General features: G+C 55.0%; 2 long non-coding RNA genes across 3 annotated transcripts; both read right to left on the reverse strand.

Moving 5' to 3' along the window:
• Positions 1-621: 621 nt before the first annotated feature.
• LOC127490605 (uncharacterized) lies at positions 622-11,519 on the reverse strand. 2 transcript variants are annotated; one of them, XR_007918694.2, is made up of 3 exons: positions 5,596-11,519; positions 4,862-4,941; positions 622-3,770 (listed from the first exon to the last, which is right to left on the reverse strand). It is a non-coding gene; the product is annotated as an uncharacterized lncRNA (long non-coding RNA). The 2 variants fall into 2 exon arrangements; XR_011389274.1 differs by having other exon boundaries at positions 622-4,941.
• A 3,938-nt stretch (positions 11,520-15,457) lies between these two features.
• LOC138849956 (uncharacterized) lies at positions 15,458-19,112 on the reverse strand. The gene is made up of 2 exons (XR_011389277.1): positions 17,381-19,112; positions 15,458-16,935 (listed from the first exon to the last, which is right to left on the reverse strand). It is a non-coding gene; the product is annotated as an uncharacterized lncRNA (long non-coding RNA).
• Between the last annotated feature and the right edge of the window lie 927 nt (positions 19,113-20,039).

Raw genomic sequence — 20,039 nt, forward strand, 5'->3', positions numbered from 1 at the left:
CTACTCCACTTTCAATCCAGCTCCTTGTTCATGCACCAGGCAAGGCAGCAGAAGTTGGCCCAAGTGCCTGGGCCCCTGTCACCCATGTAGGAGACCTGGACGGAGTTTTAGGCTTCTGGCTTTGGCGTATTCCCAGCTCTGGCTGTTACAATCATTTGGACAGTGAATCAGCAGATAGAACATGCCAGCCTCCCCTTTCAAATAAATAAATAGATCTTTCCTAAGAGATTCTAGGGGCTGGTGCTGTGGTGTAGCGGCTTAAGCCACTGGTTCACCAGCATCCCATATGGGTGCCAATTCAAATCCCGGCTGCTCCACTTCCGATCCAGTTCCCTGCTAACATGCCTGCAAATGCAGTGGGGGATGGCCCCAGTTCTTGGGCCCCTGCACCCACATGGGAAACCTGGATGAAACTCCTAGCTCCTGGCTCCTGGCTTTGGCCTGGCCCAGCCCCAGCAGAGTGGCCACTAAGATGGAAGATCTTTCTGTGTGTGTTTCTTTCTGTTACTCTACCTTTCAAATAAATAAACAAACCTTTAAAGAAAAAAAAAGCGAGTCTAGAGAGCATACATAGACCAGGGAGACTGGGGCTGGCACTCAGGAACACCCTTGAGCGGATTATTTTACAGATGGTTTGGGAAAACTCGGAGAAGCAAGTGGCAAGTGCAGCGGGCTTCCATGGCTTCAGCTCGGTCCGTGTCTGCAGCACGATCCCATAGCTCCCATGGCGGACAGCAATGGCTACCATGTGTCGAGTGCTCTCCACGTGCTCGGCAGCTCACTAAGCGTCCCAGGGCAGCTACAGGCTCCCCAGCAGAGCAGGAGGTGGGCACTATGATTGCTTCTATTTACAGAGGAACATGCAGAAGCTTAGGAAGAGAAGCACTGGTTTTTCCCTGGCTGTGCCTGGCTCCTATTGCTCCTCCTGGCCCTTAATCCTTCAGGACTCAGCTTAAATATCCCATCGGAGGTTTGCCTGCCCACACGGTGTCTGCCTGCTGCCCCCAGGTCCTCTCCTGCACTCGCCTTGTTCATGTTCTCCATAGGAATCTCCAGATAACTTTTTTTTTTTTTTTTTTGCCTCATCTGCTTGTTTATTCTGTCTCTATGCTTCAGAGAAAAGCCCTGTGGGGCAGGGACCTAGCAGGGTGTCTGAACCAACGGGTGCGCACGTGCATGAGTGAACACAGTTAATTAATGGATCTGGAGTTTGTCTCATGCTGAAGAGTAAACCTCTAGCCTCGGTGTTACATGCACACACCAGCCTACTCACCCGTGCCACCACACACAGTTATTAAACGATTGAGACGTGCCAGGCACTGAGGCAGGTGCTGGAGAATCAGAGGAGTGAGACACAGCCTCTGCCTTTGGAAATGTTCCCTTGGAGGGGTGTGGGTGGCACTTGGAAAGGGGGATGGGGGCCGGTGCCGTGACACAGCAGGTTAACACCCTGGCCTGAAGCGCTGGCATCCCATATGGGCGCCGATTTGGGACCCAGCTGCTCCACTTCCAATCCAGCTCTCTGCTGTGGCCTGGGAAAGCGGTGGAGGATGGCCCAAGTCCTTGGGCCCCTGCACCCTTGTGGGGGACCTGGAATAAGCTCCTGGCTCCTGGCTTCGGATTGGCACAGCTCCGGCCGTTGCGGCAAATTGGGGAGTAAGTCAGCGGATGGACGACCTCTCTCTCTCTCTCCTTCTGTGCCTCTCCTCTCTCTGTGTAACTCTGACTTGTAAATAAATAAATAAATCTTTAAAAAAAAATGGAGAGGGGGACGAAGTGGGGTGTACACAAAAGCAGGACAGGAATGATGGTGTCAACAAGTCTTATCCTGGAGAGCCAGGCACACAATGACACAGCAACAGGAAGAAGGGGCACCCAGCTGCCCCTGCCAGACTAGTGCGACCTCTGCCAATCCGATGGCTTTGAACCTGACCATGGAAGAGGACTCTGGGCTGCAGAGAAGCAGGTGTGCCAGGCAGGGAGCAGGGAACCCAGGGGCTCCTCCCTGGCCTCCACTGTTGAGTCGCATTTGGATCTTGGTGTGCAGTTGTTAAGAGGATTTCAGACTCATTGCCTCCACGTGGATGCACCATAAAGGGAATCCTGCCTGGACCAGGGAACAGGGGCCTTGGGAGGTGTGTGTGAGTCCGTGGTGGCCTCCAGCTCTAAGAATGACACGAATGGCAGGGCTTTCTTGTGGGAGGAGGTGCCAAAGACAGACCCAAAGCCTAGAGCACATTGCTAGTTTTTTAATGCTTATTTGCTTTCATCTACTTGAAAGAGCTAGAAACAAAGAAAGAGAGAGGGAGAGAGGGGGAGAGAGAGAGAGAGAGAGAGTTCTTCATCAGCTGGTTCATTCTCAAATGCCCTGCAAGAGCCCAGGGCTGGACCAGGCTGCAGCTAGGAGACAGGAACTCCATTCCACATGGGTGGCAGGGGCCTCAGCATGCGAGCCCCCATCTGCTGCCTCCCAGGATGGATTAGCAGAAGGCTGGATTGGAAGCAGAGGAGCTGGGACTCGAACAGGTGCTCAGAAATGGGCCACAGTGGGTGTCCATAGTGGCTGCTTAACCCATCGCACCTCAGTGCCCACCCATGGGGCACATTCTCGCACACAGAGCTCAGATGTCCACATTCAGAGTACAGAGTATTTGTCTTGCCGTAACTCTGAAGAATTTCTTACAGAGTGGGAACTGTAGCCAAAGTGTTGACGCTGGCATGGTTCATCTTCTCCAACAACCCCCCTCCCCCACACACAGCAGCCTGAGCTCAGAACACCACCTGAGTAATCACTTCTCTGATCAGAATGTATGGAGCACCCAGTCCTGGGTCAGACCTGGGCAGTGGACAGAAGGGCACAGCCTCTGACCCCAAAGTGCCCATGTGCAAAGCAGCAACGGCAGTGCCCAGCGTGCCCGAAAGGGGCTCAGCTTGGGGTAGCAGGAGCGGGGTGCTGGTGCTGGGGTAGCACCGCGGGCCCCTGCGTCAGGTGGTCTTGGGCTCAAAGCCTCACTCTGCACTTAACGTTTGATGCACTGGGTGATGAGGGCGACCTGTGTGCTAGTCAGGCCACAGGCTGGCTGCTCAAACCAAATTGGTTTCCCCCTCCCGCAGACATCCAGCGGGTGTTTTGTCTCTGTTCCAGGAACCATCCAGTCCCAGGCCTTGTATACCTCGTTGCGCTGCCAATTCTTTTTTTTTTTTTTTAAGATTTATTTATTTATTTGAAAGGCAGATTTACACAGAGAGAGAAGGAGAGGCAGAGAGAGAGAGAGAGGTCTTCCATCTGCTGGTTCACTCCCTAGATGGCCGCAATTGCTGGAGCTGTGCCAATCCGAAGCCAGGAGCCAGGAGCTTCCTTCAGGTCTCCCATGTAGGTGCAGGGGTCCAAGGACTTGGGCCATCTTCTACTGCTTTCCCAGGCCACAGCAGAGAGCTGGGTCAGAAGTGGGGCAGCCGGGATGCAAGCAGGTGCCCATATGGGATACCTGCAGTGCAGGCAGCGGCTTTACCCACTACGCCACAGTGCCAACCCAGCTCCACCAATTCTAAGAGGCTGGCTTCACCCACGGCGTGTGCCAGCTGCAGACCAGCGTGAGGCGGGAGCTTCCACGGTGCCACTGTGCCTGCTCCTCTCTCGGCGTCGCTCCTCTCATCCTCTGGATGGGACTCTCCCTGCACTCTGGGCCAGCTCTCCCCTTACGGTTGCGGGTGGATTCGGGCGGCTGCATACTTCATCTGCTCTCGGCTCCGGGTCTGGGGCCTCCCCTCTAAGGGTCAAACGGAAGTCCTGGGTGACTCTCAGTAACGGGCACCCAATACAGGAATACAAAAAGCTGTCAGCTAAGACTAATTAGGACCCTTACCCTAGCCTGCCCGGTGACTGCCTGGTGAGAGGAGTCCCACACAAATTCCCCACCATGTCACCAGGAGAAGGATGAATGGATGCAAGCTGCTCCTTTTTCTGTGGGTTACAGGCACTTCTGGGCTCTATCATCCATAGCAGTGATCAGCAAATTCCAGCCAAAAACTTCTAATTTTGACTATGTCCCCAAGAAGCACACTTATTTCTTCGTAAGAATATACATGTGCTATTCTACTAAAATAGTACCATTATGGCACTGCAGGGTCCCTCCTCTTCCACTTCCTTGGTACACCCTTCCCCACAGGGCAAATGGAATCCCAGTGTAGACTACATTTCCCAAGATCCTTTGTAGCTAGGTGTGGCCACATGATGAAATCTAGCCAATGGAATGTCACAGTGCAGCTGTGCCATTTCCGGGCAGGGTCCTGATGACAGGACACACATTTCTTCCCTGCTTTTTCCTTCTTCCTGCTTAGAACCTGGCCACGTTGGCTGGACGGTGAGCAGCAGCCTTGCATACTGAAATGGCAGCCACACGTGGAAGGCGGCCGAGCAGCCAGGGGGACACGGGGCCAGCTCTGGACTGCCTACCCCCAGACTTTATTTGCGGGAGAGCTACTTTGCTCTTGTTCAGGGCGTGGATATTTTGGATAGTCTCCTTTCTTCATCTCAGTCGGATCGAACAATACCTGATAAAATCATGTATGAGGCATGCACCCAAGTAGATACAAAAACAAGAGATAAAATAGCGAGGAAGTGTTATTAGACACCTTTGGGAGTTCTAGTATTCTTGGCACTCTATGGGCTGGGCTGGGTTCCCTGCCTCTCTCCTTCCATTTGACAGACCTGGGTCTCTTGGCCCTGCTCTCGGGGGGTTGAGGGGGCCCACAGGGCTGGCTGCAGTTGGGAGGCTGTTTGCTCCTCCCCGCTCCGCCGCCCCTGAAATGAAATTTGTTCTTGGGAGGCCGCAGCCGTGACTTGTGCTCGCTGACCCACCTTGCAGGGCCACGCCAGAATCCCTCTCAGGGCCTGCCTTCTGCTAGGTCCGATCTCATCATCCAGACGTTGCCTCTGCTCTGGAGAAAGAAGGCGAGGACATCGGATGGAACTGCAACCCGTCTCTTTCTTGGAAAGTGATGCCCATGGGGTCCTGCCCACCATGCACCATGCAAACTCCCTGCCAGGGCCCCTGGGGATCTGGGCGAGTCCACAGGGCTTGCCTCCTCCTCTATCAGGCATCCGGGCCCTGATCGCATCACAGCTCCAAAATGCCCTGACTCATGCCACTGCTCGCTGGGGTTTTAGAAAAGATCTTATTCAGGCCGTGTAGGCTTCGTGCTCCACCCCCTCCCACTCCATGCAGCGATTCAATTACCGCCCCGGGGTGGGGAAGAGGGGCTTGCGGGGAGGGAGAAAGGGGCTCCTGAAACCAGCAGGGGAAGCTCTTGAGAGGGTCCCATTATGAGAGGAATGCACGGGGGCCAAAGGGCTGGCCCTTAACCCAAGCGTGGGCAGGTCAGCAACCTTCTCCGCGCCGCCCCCACCAAATTCTGAGCCCGGCTTTCTCCTACACTTCTAGGTGGCCGGGCTGTCACGTGATATGTTGGTAACCATGGCAACGAGCCGTGTTTGGTGAAGTGCATGGAGAGAAATCCCACAGAGAGAGAGAGAGATCGAGCGAGCGAGAGCGAGAGAGCGCTGGGCTTTGCCCAAGGTCGCTTGCCTCCAACCTGAACCTGCTCTGTTCTCCACCATCACGGCCAGCAACTTGTTGAAATGGCGGTGATCTGCTGTCCTCTGAGCTGGAGACATTGGCTGTGCTTTTACTCTCCTTGCGGTACTTGTCTCCTATTTTGGAACCCAGTCCCTGCAGATGAAAGACAAAAATAGCTTCCTCCATAGGAGAAGACGCTACCGCCTCTTCTGTGCCTTCAGAGCTGGGCTTCTGACTGCAGCCATGCAGCCTGCCGGGGCCCCTACCTCTCCCTGAACACAGACAAAGCTGGGGGAGGGGCTGACGCACTGCTACTGCCCTGGGCCAGAGCAGGGAGCAGGGAGGCGATGCGGGGGCGGCTGCGCCCTGGGGAGGGCGCCCGGCATCCTGCTCCTGCGCTGCGCGCAGGCTGGGACAGAGGCTCAGACACTCTTTGTTACAAAGGAAGGTCACGGTCATAATGTGGTGACACGCACGGAGCGAGCCACCCTGGGGCAGTCTGGTGGCCGGGGCAGAGCAAAGCCTGGGCGAGCTAGGAGCAGCACGGTTCCGGCTGGCGCCGCCAGTGTAGCCTCGCCTCTTCGGATGTCACTTTCTCCTGTAGGCCCTGCCCAGTGTGTGTCCATCGTCCTTCTTCCCGTGCTTTAGCAACCATATTTCATCAGACGGAAGAAAATACTTGGAAAAATAAATCAAGAAAAGAAAGTGCTCCCAGCCTCGGAGACAGCCAGGCACCAATCTTCTTAGTTGTGGCTGTATTCCTTCTTGCAGAATTCCCAAAGCTGGGAGAAGGCATTGGGTCAGAGAGCCACGGTAGTGCCAAGTTCCAGAAGTGACCACGATGGGGTTTTTACCCAACACTGAGAGTGCAAAGCAAACTTCCCATTGCATTCAACCCTGACAGCGCCCTCTCCACCCGACCCCCGACCTCTGGTTTGTAACGTGGTCCCCACCTGGCTAGTGACAGAGGCAGGACCCGAGTCTTGGCCAGTGCATTCCCCAAGTCTCTGCTTTCTGGGGGCTGCTCCACGCTGGCAGGAGAGAGGTGCCACGTGGCTTCCAGGGAGCTCAGGAAGAAGCGCGGTGCGTGCGCAGGCACATGTGTGCGTGGACGTGCGTGTCGCTCCGCTCCGGATGACAGGTCGCCCGCTCGTCCCGCGCTGCCATGAGCGCTTCTGAGGATCCTCATGGAAAAGCAGCTCAGCCCAGAAGCCTGGTCTCAACGGCGAGGAGAGAGCCGTGCTCGCGAGCGCGCAGCGCTGGGGAATAGGAGTCCCCGGCCGTGGTTATGGGGGCCGGGGGGCTGAGCCTGCAGAAGGAAAGCTGGGCCACTTGAGATCCGTCCCCTTGAGCTGCCTGACTTCGCTCTCCCATGGTCACTCTCGCCTCTTCTCAGGCTCCTCACGGGCTGGAAGGCTCGGGCGACCCCTGGTCTTCTGGTTGCCTTTGGCCTTGGTGAGCCCCGGCAGGAGACAAGTAAGGTCAAGCTCCCTGCACTTGGAGCTGGTGCAGCCCTGGGGTACCGCGTTCTCCCTCGCTGACTTTCTTACCTTGCCAATACCGTTAGAGAAGTCCCTTTTGCAAACCCTTGAGTGTGCTGAGCCGTCTCCTGCTGGGGCCCTACCTGACACAGTCATAGGCTACCTTCCTCCTGGCAGTAACAGGAGGATGAAATGAGCCAGGTCCTGGAGCGCATGAGCTCTGAACAGCTCGCAGCCAGCGGCAGGGTCAGTGCCCTTCCCTGCACACTTGCAGACAGTGTGGCTGGTAGTGTGGCCAGCCGCGTGGCCGCTCCAGTAGCCCAGCCTCTGTTCTTGCCTAAGTTCTGGCTGGTTTGCAAACGCAAAACAATGAATTCCCAATACACTGAAGCCAGTGATTTATGTAATGAGAAAAAAGGGGGGAAATAATTAAATTCACTGAAGGTGCAAACGAAAGATCAAAAAAGCATATGCAGGAGATATTCATCTACCCTAAAAATATATATTAAGTGCTGCCATGTGCAAGAGATTTAGTCATGAATAATGCAGACCTGGCCCCGCTCTCTCGCAGAGCTTATGCTCTGGAGGCGAGGCGAGGCAAGGCACACGGTTAAACCAAGCATGCTAGGAAGCCCTTTCCCTTGTAACGAAAATTGTTGCAGGAGAATGAATGGTAAGGAAAGTGAAAAACATTTATTTATTTGGGAGAGTTACAGAGAGAGAGAGACAGAGGGAAAGGTCTTCCATGCGCTGCTTCTTTTCCCAAATGGCTGCAACAGCCAGAGCTGAGCTGATCCGAAGCCATGAGCCAGGAGCTTCTTCCGGATTTCCCACGTGGGTGGCAGGGGCCCAAGGACTTGGGCCATCCTCTCCTGCTTTTCCCGGGCCACAGCAGAGAGCTGGATCAGAAGTGGTATAGCCAGGACCCGAACCCACACCCCTGTGGGATGCTGGTGTTGCAGACGGCAGCTTTACCCGCTACACCACAGTGCCGGTCCCAGAAAGCGGCTTTTAACTGAGCCTTTGCTGTGTGCCAGGCTTTTCACTGACATTATCCTGTGTGATTTTACAACAGACACTTACCCCCTTTTTGCAGTGAGGAAGCTGCTATGATTTAACAAGGTCACTGATCAGTCAAAAATATTTACTGAGCGTCTACTATATTACTGGTCCTCTCCTGCTTTTTAAAGAACTTAGAGATAGGAGGAGGGATAAGTACATAAACATATTTATCAAACGTGGGTCGGGGCCATGGCAGAGACATGTTCAAGGCACCGTGGGAGCATGGACAATCCACTCTGCACCCAACACTGGACAGGGCCGGAAAGACTTCAGGGAAGGCAGCCCAGTGAGTGAGGGCTCCGCTGAGCATTAAGGAGCAGTGGCGCTCGCCAGGCTGGGGATGGGGCAGTAGGGAGAGAGGGAGGCCCCTCAAAGCAGCAGGGAAGATCTGTAGGAAGGAGCAGGCCCTGGCGGGGTTGTCCTTGTATCAGGAATCCTGGACTGCAAGTCCCACGGCTCACCCTCCAGCACTGAGTTTAAACTGGGGAGTCGCACGGGCAGATTTGGGTTTCATGTAGATCCCCTTGGCTGTCACTCGGAGGGTGGGTTTGAAGTAGGCAAGACTGGAGATGGGGAGACTCTAGGGGGCTGACTCGTTATCAAGGTGAGATCTAGGAAGACCCCAGACCGGTCGGAGATCCGAATGAGGGGGAGCAGACACCTGCCTGGCCAACTCCTTAAAGAGGTGGAACTTCAGGGTGGGATCGTGGTTTGGCTTTGGGATACGAGGGGTGAGGAGGAGAGAGAAAGAGAGAGAAAGAGTATTCACCTCCACCAAGTGTGGGTGCCAGGGCCACCAACTGAGATGGAGAACTGAGCAGAAAGCAAGCAGGTTTGGGAGGCACCATGGGTCCGAGCTGGCCGAGTGGAATTTGCTCCTGGGACCATGAATCCACACAGTGACCTGGTGTTCAGCTCTGCACTGGGCCTCTGGGCGCCAGGGGGCTCAGCGGTCCCCCTGGCTCTTGGGGACCGCCTGGCCATCCTTCCAATCAGCCCTCCTGTGCACAGCCAGCCAGGCTCGGTCCCTGTTGCTCAACCTAAAGGACAGTCCGGCTCCGGAGCTGGTGGTTCCAGGCCCCTGGGACACCCCAGGAGCTCCGGGAACTAGGAGCCAACAGAAGCGAAGACAGAATCTGACCACGGACAGAGCGTGGGCTGAGAACAGTGGGCAGAGGGAGGAGCCCCGGAGAACCAGTCCAGGCCGGGGGAGGAACGGACACAAGTGGTCAGGGAGGGCCAGGAGAAGCAGCAGAGGCGGCCCCGGGGAAGGGAAGGCAGCGCATTTTGAAGACTGAATGGCGGGAGGTTTTCTGTACAGCTGAGGCTGAAGTGAAGCGGCTTGCTGAGGACTCCCGGGGTGGCAGCAGTGCAGGTGGTAGGACAGGAGCCGCCTGTGCAGGGGGTGGGGGCGGCACCACGCCCGAGAGGGAGACCACGCAGCGAGGAGGGAGGCGGGCCCTGGGGTTGACGCCAGCAGTCAGCAGGCCCAGCGAGGACTGGGCTGAGTCCCAGGTCCTCCACTCCCGCCCACGATCCTGCGGCCTAGGAGGCTCAGGATTTGGAAGGCACACAGAGTAGCCCTTTTCCCTGGGGTGGGAATTGGCAGGGGGGCAGGGCTAAGTGTTGGAGGGGCTGATGACAACCTGGAAAATACAAGGGGACTTCAGAGAGTCTGCAGAAAAATGGAATTGAAAGGCAAGTTATTATTGGGTGTGAAAAGAAGATGGAAATCCATGCAGCTTTTTTTTCCCCAGTAATATGCTTTTTCCATGAACTTTTTGAAGACCTCTCTCCTGCTAGTCTTCAGTATCTGTGAGTTCTTCACCTCCAGGCCCGGGCCAGGCTGAAGCCAAGAGGCAGAAACTCCTTCTGGGTCTCCCATGTTCCTGGCAGGGACCCAAGGACTTGGGCCGTCTTCTGCTGTGTTCTGAGGGTGAGCATTAGCAGGAAGCTGGATTGGAAGCGGAGGATCCAGGACTTGAATCAGTGTTCCTATGTGAGGTGCGGGCATCTCATCTGGTGGCCATAACCCCCGGCACCACAGCACTGGCCTCCCCGACCTGCTTCTTAGGTCAGAACCAAAACCAGTACAATAACTAAGGGAAGATAAAAGGAAGAACTATTTTCTTTAGAATGCAAACTAAAAATGCCCTCTCAATTGCTCCCCTGCCAAAAGACAGGAGAAAATCAAGTTCTTGGAAGTTAGTATTAGAAGGACAGTAGCGGAGCTGGCGCTGTGGCATAGTGGGTAAAGCTGTCGCATGCAGTGCCAGCATCCCATGTGGGCATCAGTTCGAGTCCTTGCTGCTCCACTTCCAATCCAGCTCTCTGCTATGGCCTGGGAAAGCAGTAGAAGATGGCCCAAGTCCTTGGGCCCCTGCACCCGCATGGGAGACCCAGAAGAAGTTCCTGGCTCCTGGCTCCTGGCTTCAGATCAGTTCAGCTTGGGCTGTCGTGGCCATTTGGGGAGTGAATCAGAGGATGGAAGACCTCTTTGTCTCTCTGTAACTCTGCCTTTCATATATATGTGTATATATATATATACACACACACACACACACATATATATATATACATATATATATTTAAAAAGTCATGGTTTGACAGTTCCCCCGTGCTGACCAAGGCTTCACAGACAGGATTCTTCTTCAGATATTTACTGAGAAAGCATGGATGAAAACAGAATTGAGCCAAGGACAGGGTATTTTTTAAATAACAAAAGCTTGGGGCTGGTACTGTGGCACAGCAGGTTAGGCAGTCACCTGCGGCTCTGACGTCCCATACTGGAGCAATGGTTCAGGCCTCCGCTGCTCCACTTCTGCTCCAGCTCACTGCTAATGGGTGTGGGGAAATAGTGGAAGATGGCCCAAGCACTTGGATCCCTGCACCGGCATGGGAGACCCAGATGGAGTTCCAGGCTCCTGGCTTCAGTCTGGCACAGTCCCGGCTGTTGCAGCCATTTGGGGGAGTGAACCAGCAAATGCAAGATCTCTCTCTCTTTCTGCATCACTCTGCCTCTCAAATAACAAATCATTTTAAAAAAATTATTTGACATTTTGAAATTTATATTTGTTCATTGTCGAAAGCTTGGATAATAAAGAATAAAAATAGCTTGAAGCCCTGCCACACGCAGATGGAATATCTCCTTCTAGTCTTTTCACAGCGTAGCACGCTCAATCTGCTTTTCACGGCGACCTGCTCACGCCCTCGGCAGGGCTGGGCAGGAGCTACGGTACAGTGGGATCCCAGCCAGAGTGTGCGAGGGGAGGGAGGAGGATGATGCACTCAGGAGCAGGAGGCGGGGGGGAGGGGGGGATCAATGAGATGGCCTAGCAGAAAATAAGACAAGAGAGACCCAGAACCCAGCTCGCCTGCTTCAGTCCGGGACGCTGTGTGCCTACACCTGCCCCCGTCCTCCCCCCCCCCCCCCAATTATTATATGACCTCCTGCAGCAGAGGACTCGTGGCCAATACTTTTTCGCCCCTGTGTCTTTGAACTTAACCTTGGGAGCTGCTTTGGCTAGGAGAAACGGTAGTGGAAGTGATGCTGGCAGAGGCCACGAATGGGCTCTCACAGCCTGGCTGAGTCTCTGCACTTCCGCCCCCCGCTGCCAGCTGGCTCTGCCTGGTCCCAGGACGAGGAGGCGCTTGCGACAGACCTGCAATAGGCAGCCAGCAGCCCTGCCGGCCCCGGCCCTGTCTGCGTGCCCGTAAGCGTCCGTGGTAACAGACTGAAGTCACCCGGCGCGACTTCTGTCCTCACTCATCCGCTCCGACACCTGCATCTCCTTCACCCCTGTCTGTCCTCTGCGTGCATTTCCCAGCTGTCGCTGTTGGCAATGGCTACCTCGGTGAACTCATCTCTCCCTCAGCTGGGCTGTCCCAGGCAGGAGCGCTGGGCTCAGCTGCCGCACCAAGTCCCTGCACAACGGGGCATCTCCACTCCCAAGTCTGAAAACTCTGTGTTTTTCAGCACCTAAGCAGCCAGGAAATTCAGACTAAATTCCAAGCATGCAGTTTAAATAGCCATCGTTAGCTTAGCATCCTGGTAAAACACTACCCCGCCCCCCCAAACCCGGTACATAACTGAAGAAAATGCGAACCAGCTTAGCAAAGAGACACCTGTGCACTATTCACAACGGCCGAGGTAGAGAATGAACCCAGTGTCCATCGACGGCTGGATGGATGATGCAAATGTGGTGCATATACACCACGGGACACCGCTCAGCCACAGACAAGAGCGAAACCCAAGCACCGGCAGCCAAGTGGATGGAACTGGCAGTCGCTACGTAAGTGAGATAAAGCCAGACACCACTTGTTCTCGCTCCTACGTAGAGACTGTCAGAAGCTGATGTGAACTGAGAACAGCGGTTCCTGGGCCCTGGGAAGGGGCGGGGGAGGAGGGATAGAGGAAGGCGGGGGAGCAGGGACCAGGACATGGTTGGGAGGGAGTCCCAGGGCTGTGCAGCACAGCAGGTGCCTGCCGGTCCCAGCTCTGTGTCACGCAGGGAATGGGGCACTGAACAGGAGCTGGGAGACTGATGGCTGTGCTGTAGACAGGTGCTGCCGCAGCGCCCTGTATTCCCTAAAGAGGAACACGCATTACCTGCTTGTGAGAACAACACTCTCTCCCCTGCTCTCCATAACGCTTCATGTTTATGACCAGGTGCTAGTGATACGGGGCCTTTTAATTTAGTTCCTCTCAAACTACCTTCCAGACGTAGCACACACAAGCTTTGCCTCGCACGCCCACAAGACTCCTTATTGATTTGTCAAGCTTTGGGCCACAACCGATCCACTGTTTGATGGAAAATAATACCACCACTTATCCACGACTTTCTGACCATGTCCCAGACATCACTTCAAATGGTTTTCACATTGTACCGGTTAGGATTAAGTTCAGCTGGGAGTCACAAAGGCCGTAACTGTGGTGCTTAGTCCTCGGAGGTAGAGAAGGAGGGAGGTGGGGAGCCATAAACTTCACTGCGGCTTTGTTCATGAAGTCCTCGACCTCACAGGCTTCCTCTAGCTCTTCACTCCGCTATCCTTGAAATACTGTTCTCGTTCTCATGGTCCAAAATGGTAGCCAGAATGCCAGACATCACACTCATCTTCCAGGCAGCAAACTGAAGAATTTACTGTCTTTATTTTGGGTGGCTGTGTGCACACCTACACACTGGGAGCCCATAATTAAAGAAGAAAAAGGATAGTGTGGCACAAGTGACACCCTCTGTCTTGGAAGACTCCAGAAAATTTGTGTGAAAACAGGATGGAAAGATGTTTATTTGGGTGCACAAACATTTTGAAATCTACGCAGTTTTCCACTACATGCATTTTCCATGAACTTTTTGAGGACACCTCATATCCTTATGCTCAGCTTACCTACAGGGGAACGGAGCCACGCAAAGGCCGCCCAAGGTCACACTCGGGTGAACTCAGGTAACCTGGCCCCGGACCTGTGTTCTTTGCCACCATGGGAGTAAGGGGTGCCCACCGGTGTCCAGGGGCGAGCAGGGGCCTTGCGTGTGCTCTGAGCTGTGCCTCCTGCCCTCCTCCTCCCTGTCGCTGTCCCCTCCAGCTCTGGCAGGCCCCAGGTTTGGGCTCTGGCCGCTCCCCGTGTCTGTTACAGCTCAGACCTCCTGATGCACGAGGTGGGAATTCAGAGGCTGGGTTCTGGGGTCCAACAGAGTGGGGTCTGGATCCTGAGTGACCTTGGCTACAAGCCGCTTCAGCTCTCTGAGCTCGGCCCCCTCCTCTAGGGAACGAGAGAAAAGAGAGGTCTCGCCCCACAGGCCTGTGAGCGGGGGTGGGGTACAAACGGGAGACTGATGAGCGTGCTGAGGCCTGGAGCTGAGACGGAGCATGCGTGTGTGTGTGTGCGTGTGTGCGTGATTATGCCAACTATGGGAACTCCTGCTCTCCAGACAGGGGCTGGGGCACCACCACAGGGGGCCTCCCTCGGCCCCTCTTCCCTCTCTCAAGGGCGAGCAGGGGCTGTAGGACTCTGACTCCCGCCATGCGGGCCCTGGGTGGCTGGTGGCGTTGCTGGCTCCGGCTGCCTGCGTTCGGAAGGCCCGATGTGCCTGGCGGGGGAAGGGCTCCCAGCTCACAGCTATGGACAGTCGCTCTTGGATGGAGAGCAGAGCAGCCACACTGGCCTGCAGAGGGGGAGGCTTCCCTTGTACACACACACACACACACACACACACGCAGATGCACATCTCCCGTGGGAGCAGAGACAGGTCCAGACAACAGCGGTGTTTTCCGAACAATCGGATTCAATACCTTTGGGGAACTGCGCGGGCCAGGCGTGGACAGGCTTTGCTATTTCAAAACTCGGTAATATTTTTCTGAATTGAAGCAGAAATGATAATGACAACAGAGGGAGAAGAAAGACTTGGCCCGGCCCACTGTCATGCAGACCCCGAAACCGGAGCCCACGGGGGGATGCTGGCACAGCGGATGGAGGCTTAACCTGCCACTCCACAGTGCTGGTCCCTGTGTGTGTGTTTTTTTTTTTTCTATCAAGTTCAATGTTGCCAGGAACATTCACTCAGCTGACAGAGAATTATCAGCCAGCTCTGTCTTCTACAGCTTTTCTCCTCACGTGAATCTTCTCTTTCTCTCTAGCACAGACGGCTGACTGTGCACTTACCTGTTTTGCCCTATGCTCAAAAGCAAGAGTTTTAGCTGAGCCCGAGGCTGCCTCCCATTTCCCAGGCCCCCTTCTGGCTGGGTGCGGTTAACCACGTGGCCGACCCGGGCTTCCGTGATAGGAATAGAAGCCGGGTGAGCAACTTCCTGGTGAGGGCCAGAAAATGAGTGGGAGGTCTCGGCCTCGGTCGCCCGCCTTGCCTTCTGGCTGGGACGTGGTAAGGACAGGGCGGGAACAGTGACCCTGAGCAGACAAGTCGGGGGCCCGCGTGGAGCAGGGCATAGCGGCCGGACCTGGACCACCTGTCCACCTTGACCGTCCCGAGCGAACTCAGCGGGCACCGTGGTCAACAAGGCTTCTGTGTTTTGGACTCTGTTCCGACAGCTTAGCCTGTAGCCGATCTCACCAACAAAAACCCTTCATTCTGCAGGGCTTTATCCACCCTGGAACGAGCCCCTCCATCCTCTGGCCCTCCCGGCCCACCTCTCGCTCTTTGCTGCACATTCTACCTGCTTCTGTATTTCCCCGTGGAGGAGTCTGATCTTTGTTCTTTGCACCTACAACAGGACAGAGGCCAGCTCTCCATTCCTGCTCCATATCACACCAGGCCTCGCATACTGCCTTGTACGAGATCGCTTCTCAGCTTCAAGTAAACAGGGTGAATTAAAAGATCATTCTTTTGTAAAAAAAAATGTATTTATTTGAAAGTCAGAGTTATAGACGCGGGGGGAGAGGGAGAGACAAAGAGAAAGATCTTTCATCCACTGGTTCACTCCCCAGATGGCTGCAATGGCCAACACTGGGCCACGCTGAAGCCAGGAGCCAGGAGCTTCACCCAGGTCTCCCATGTGGGTGGCAGGGGCCCAAGCACTTGGGGCATCTTCTGCTGCTCCTCCCAGGCCATTAGCAGGGAGCTGGATGGGAAGTGGAGCAGCCAGGACAGAATCAGCATCCATATGGGGGGGCTTGAGTTGCAGGTGGTAGCTTTCTGTCTACGCCACAACACCAACACCAAAAGAGCATTCTTTATTGTCTATATACATGAAGAGTTATGACCGAATAAGAGATTAGTCATTAGGTAAACAGCTGTATCCAGAGACTGCTGGATGGAGAACAGTGTGCCCGGGCGGCAAGCTGCCGGTTTATCTCCTGCTCAATATTTGTACCAACAACTTCAGTGAGGCACAGTCAATACCATCTGTTGCACCTGTGGATAACAATGGGAAGCCAATAAACTAGATAAGAGAACCAGGAATCAGAAAGATCTGGACAGACAGGAACAATGGGTGCAAATTAAACTTTAACTGCAAAGTCCGGAATGCCAGTTCAAAATAGGTAAAAGGACAGAACAAGAGAGAAATGGCTTACGGATTATGTAAACAAGGCTCAAGGACTGTATTTGATTGGCAACCCGGAATGAGTGAAAGAGCTAAGATGTGATGGCCGAAACCAGTCCTGGTGCAGTTCGGGGCTGACCACGTGGACTCAATGGCCAGGGGGTGCCTGCTGAGTGCTGGGTGTGGTGTGGGAGTGAGGAGGAAGAAGGAGTGGCCCCTGCTGCCCAGCAGCTTGCAAAGACACTGTGTCTGTTCCTCCTACGGCACAGGCAGGGGGCACGCAGTGCGCGAGAGCCAGGAGACGGAAGAGCGCGGCACAGGCAGGGCGCAAAGGGGCCAGTGGAGCGGAGCTCGCCGGAGCGCTGGGGAGGAGGCTGAGGGAAGACAGCGCCAGTCTGCAGCGGGCCCTCGGTGCCAGGGCATGGCAACTGCAGGGCTTGGCAGCCAGCCTCAGTGCACACACAGCAAGGGATGGGCAGTGTTCTAGGAGGACTTCCTTGGAAGCGGTCTCTTGGACAGATAGCAATAGGGAGGCACCAAGGCTTGGAACTGGAGGATCCTTCTAAAGACCGATGGTCTCGTTCAACTTCTGCATTTTCTTTCCTTTTTTTTTTTTTTTAAATTAATTTATTTATTTGAAAGTCAGAGTTACACAGAGAGAGAAAGGTCTTCCACCCACTGGTTCACTCCCCAATTGGCTGCAATGGCTGGAGCTGTGCCGATCCGAAGCCAGGAGCTTCTTTCGGGTCTCCCACGCGGTTGCAGGGGCCCAAGGACTTGGGCCATCTTCTACTGCTTTCCCAGGCCATAGCAGAGAGCTGGATCGGAAGAGGAACAGCAGGGACTAGAACCGGCCCCCATATGGGATGCCAGACTTCAGGCCAGGGTGTTAACCCACTGCGCAGGCCCCAACTTCTGCATTTTCTAAGTGTAGCCACGGAGCCGACAGGGTACACTGGAGCCAGATCTGGGATGGTGTTGGAACCAGCATCCGTGGGATGCATACAGCTACCGTGCAGAAATGCGGTAAGCACTAAGTGACCCCCTTGTGTGGCCAAGGTCAAACCTACTGCGCATGGGAAGTAGAAAGAGGTCAGCCAGGCGGAGAGGGAACGGAAGCGGAAGAGGAGAGGGCAAGGGGAGGTTGAGGGCTGCTGAGAGGCAGGAAGGACAGTGGTGGGATTCTCGGCCGTGGGGGGAGACAAGCTCGCGGGTGGGTCCCCTTTCTCCGAAAATGAGTGTGTCCACAAGAGAGCAACTCACAGGAAGCAGGGACGGGACTGCTCAGCACGTGGTGAGCCGGCGGCTGGCTGCGCGCATCTGGAGGGCTCTCATGGATCAAGGTCAAGGTGCCTGCTGGTTAGCTACAGCAGGACCCTGGCATGAGGCACATCATCCCCTCTCTAGGAAGCGACACAAAGGAGCAGATGTGGGAGTCATGTGGCCCTGGGGTCCAGTGTCAGCCTCCCAGGACGGACTCTGTGTCTTTGGGCAAACCGCTGACCCTTGCTGTGCCTCATACCCTACATGTAACGAAACAGAGGAGGGACTGGAGGTCTTTCCAAAGGTCTCATCCAGACATAGGATTCCTTGGTTCTAAAACGGTGGCCTGTGTGCATCAGACAAACCGATGGGAGTGTGAGGGCCCTCTCACTCGGACGCGAGCCTGAGTCTGAACTGGGGTTGGGGATCTGGTGGGCACAGACAGCGTGGAGCGATGGAACAGGGCTGACATGTTCACAAAAGCACTTTCCTCTGTGGGTAGGAGTGCGAAATAGTCCCACTTAGCTGATACCACTAATTTTTTAAAGAAAACCATCTGAGCTAAAGAACTGAAGATCAATGTGGGAGCTATGAGTCAACCACTCAGTTTCAGCTACATGAGTCTTACAATATAAAGGACGTGCTTTTAACGTTTCTTAGATTTTTTACAAAACTCCTCATTTCTCTTTAAAAACCCTTATCCAGAGGCATGCCAAGGCGTGGTGAAAGGGCTGAGCGTTCACTCGCGTCCGGGGCAGCTCTAAGCAATGACTGCACCCTTGGCCCATCTCCTAGCGCTCTCCGGAAGTGACTGCAGCACCTTCTCCGAAAACTGGCCACTGCCTACAAACCCCACTTCTTGTTCCCACTGTGGGGTTCGTCCCCGTTTTCCAACTGTTTAGTAAGGGGCAGTGTCGCTTCATCACACCCAGCATCTCCATTAGAAAGGAAGCATTGCCCAGGAACCAGCGGTTCTCTGTTGTCCTTCAGTGCCCAACATCTCACTCTTAGGGAGCGCCTTCCAGAGAGCTGCTTGCCTTTGCTGCGACAGACTCAAAGCTGGATGACGAGGACCTGGAGATGCCACAGAGCAAGGCCAGGCCCGAGTGGCAGAAAAGTATGTCGAAGCCTGCCGTGGAGGATTGTGGGAAATGCTCCCATCATCAGTTTAAGCCGACCTTGGGCTACGGCCACGAGGAAAGAACATTTAGCACACGTCAAAAACAGCTGTTCCCTCTCCTGCACCCGAGGGCAGCTCTTGAGTATTTCCCGTGTGTTTTTGCAGAGACAGACTGGGCCTAGTTCTAGTTCATTCTCTGCCACTTAACCACAGCAAGCCTCAGTGTCTCCATCACTGGGATCAGAGTGACACAGCAATGCTCCCCGTGAAGACGCCTGGCAACCCGCACGGCACTCCCATGTGCAGCTCCGGGGCCGGAGCCAGGGGGAACATGGCTGCCGGGACCGCTCGGCTCGCTCGTGGCTGCCGCCAGCGACCTGGGAAGGGTGAGGGGCTGGCACCATGCAGGCGCTTTCAGTCTCAAAACTGCCAGCGCCTTTGGTTTGAAATAGCATTATTAAGGGGAGAAAATGTGCGGATCGCGACGGTGCTAGGTGCCCTGTGTCTTGGCACAGGCCTCCCACTTGATCTAATTTAAGTTCCACACAGGTGGGAAAAAGAGTGTTCTACTAAGGACCCGCCATGTGGCTCCAAAGGACAGAATTTTTTTTTTTTTTTTTTTTTTTTTTTTTTTTTTTTTGACAGGCAGAGTGGACAGTGAGAGAGAGAGACAGAGAGAGAAAGGTCTTCCTTTTGCCGTTGGTTCACCCTCCAATGGCCGCCGCTGCAGCCGGCGCACCGCGCTGATCCTGGCAGGAGCCAGGAGCCAGGTGCTTTTCCTGGTCTCCCATGGGGTGCAGGGCCCAAGCACCTGGGCCATCCTCCACTGCACTCCCTGGCCATAGCAGAGAGCTGGCCTGGAAGAGGGGCAACCGGGACAGAATCCGGCGCCCCAACCGGGACTAGAACCCGGTGTGCCGGCGCCGCAAGGTGGAGGATTAGCCTATTGAGCCACGGCGCCGGCTCTTTTTTTTTTTTAAAGTAACAGAAAGCAGGATTGTCTTTGTTTAAGAAAGAAAAGGAGGGGAAGAGGAGTGTAGGAGGGTTTGTTCGAATGCTCGAGAAAGTGGTTTTAAGCAGCTAGAGGAATACAAGGGAGGTGCGCCATGGCAAGAATGCCTGCAGCCCAAGGCGTAGTGCAAGCGCCCAGGAACTGATGGGAGCTGCTTGGGTGCCCAGCGAGGCAGACTGTGTGCGCGCTGAGGGGGCGCACGCCGAGAGCAGCTTTCTCCCTTTTATTAGCTCTGCTGCCGGGAGCACTTTCTCCCGCCGCCTGCAGCCCAGCTCGCCCGAGCCCTGGGTGTGGTGCTTGGGATGGGAGCAGGTCGGGAACAAGGCCACCTCCGGGAGGGTGCCCCGGGGACCTCGCTGACACCCTGTAGAGGAACCCCAGCAGAGCACAAGCCCTTTGGAGGGTGGCTCAGCTAACTGAAGCCCCACGTCGGTCATGTGTGAGATCATGATTCTCCCCCCAGGCTCACCCGTGCCTCTCCTGAGCTTTTGTATTTTCCAGGAATGTGTTGGAATGACTAGTCATTG

This window comes from Oryctolagus cuniculus, chromosome 6 (genome assembly GCF_964237555.1).
Source record: "Oryctolagus cuniculus chromosome 6, mOryCun1.1, whole genome shotgun sequence".
NCBI classification, from domain to species: Eukaryota; Metazoa; Chordata; class Mammalia; order Lagomorpha; family Leporidae; genus Oryctolagus; species Oryctolagus cuniculus.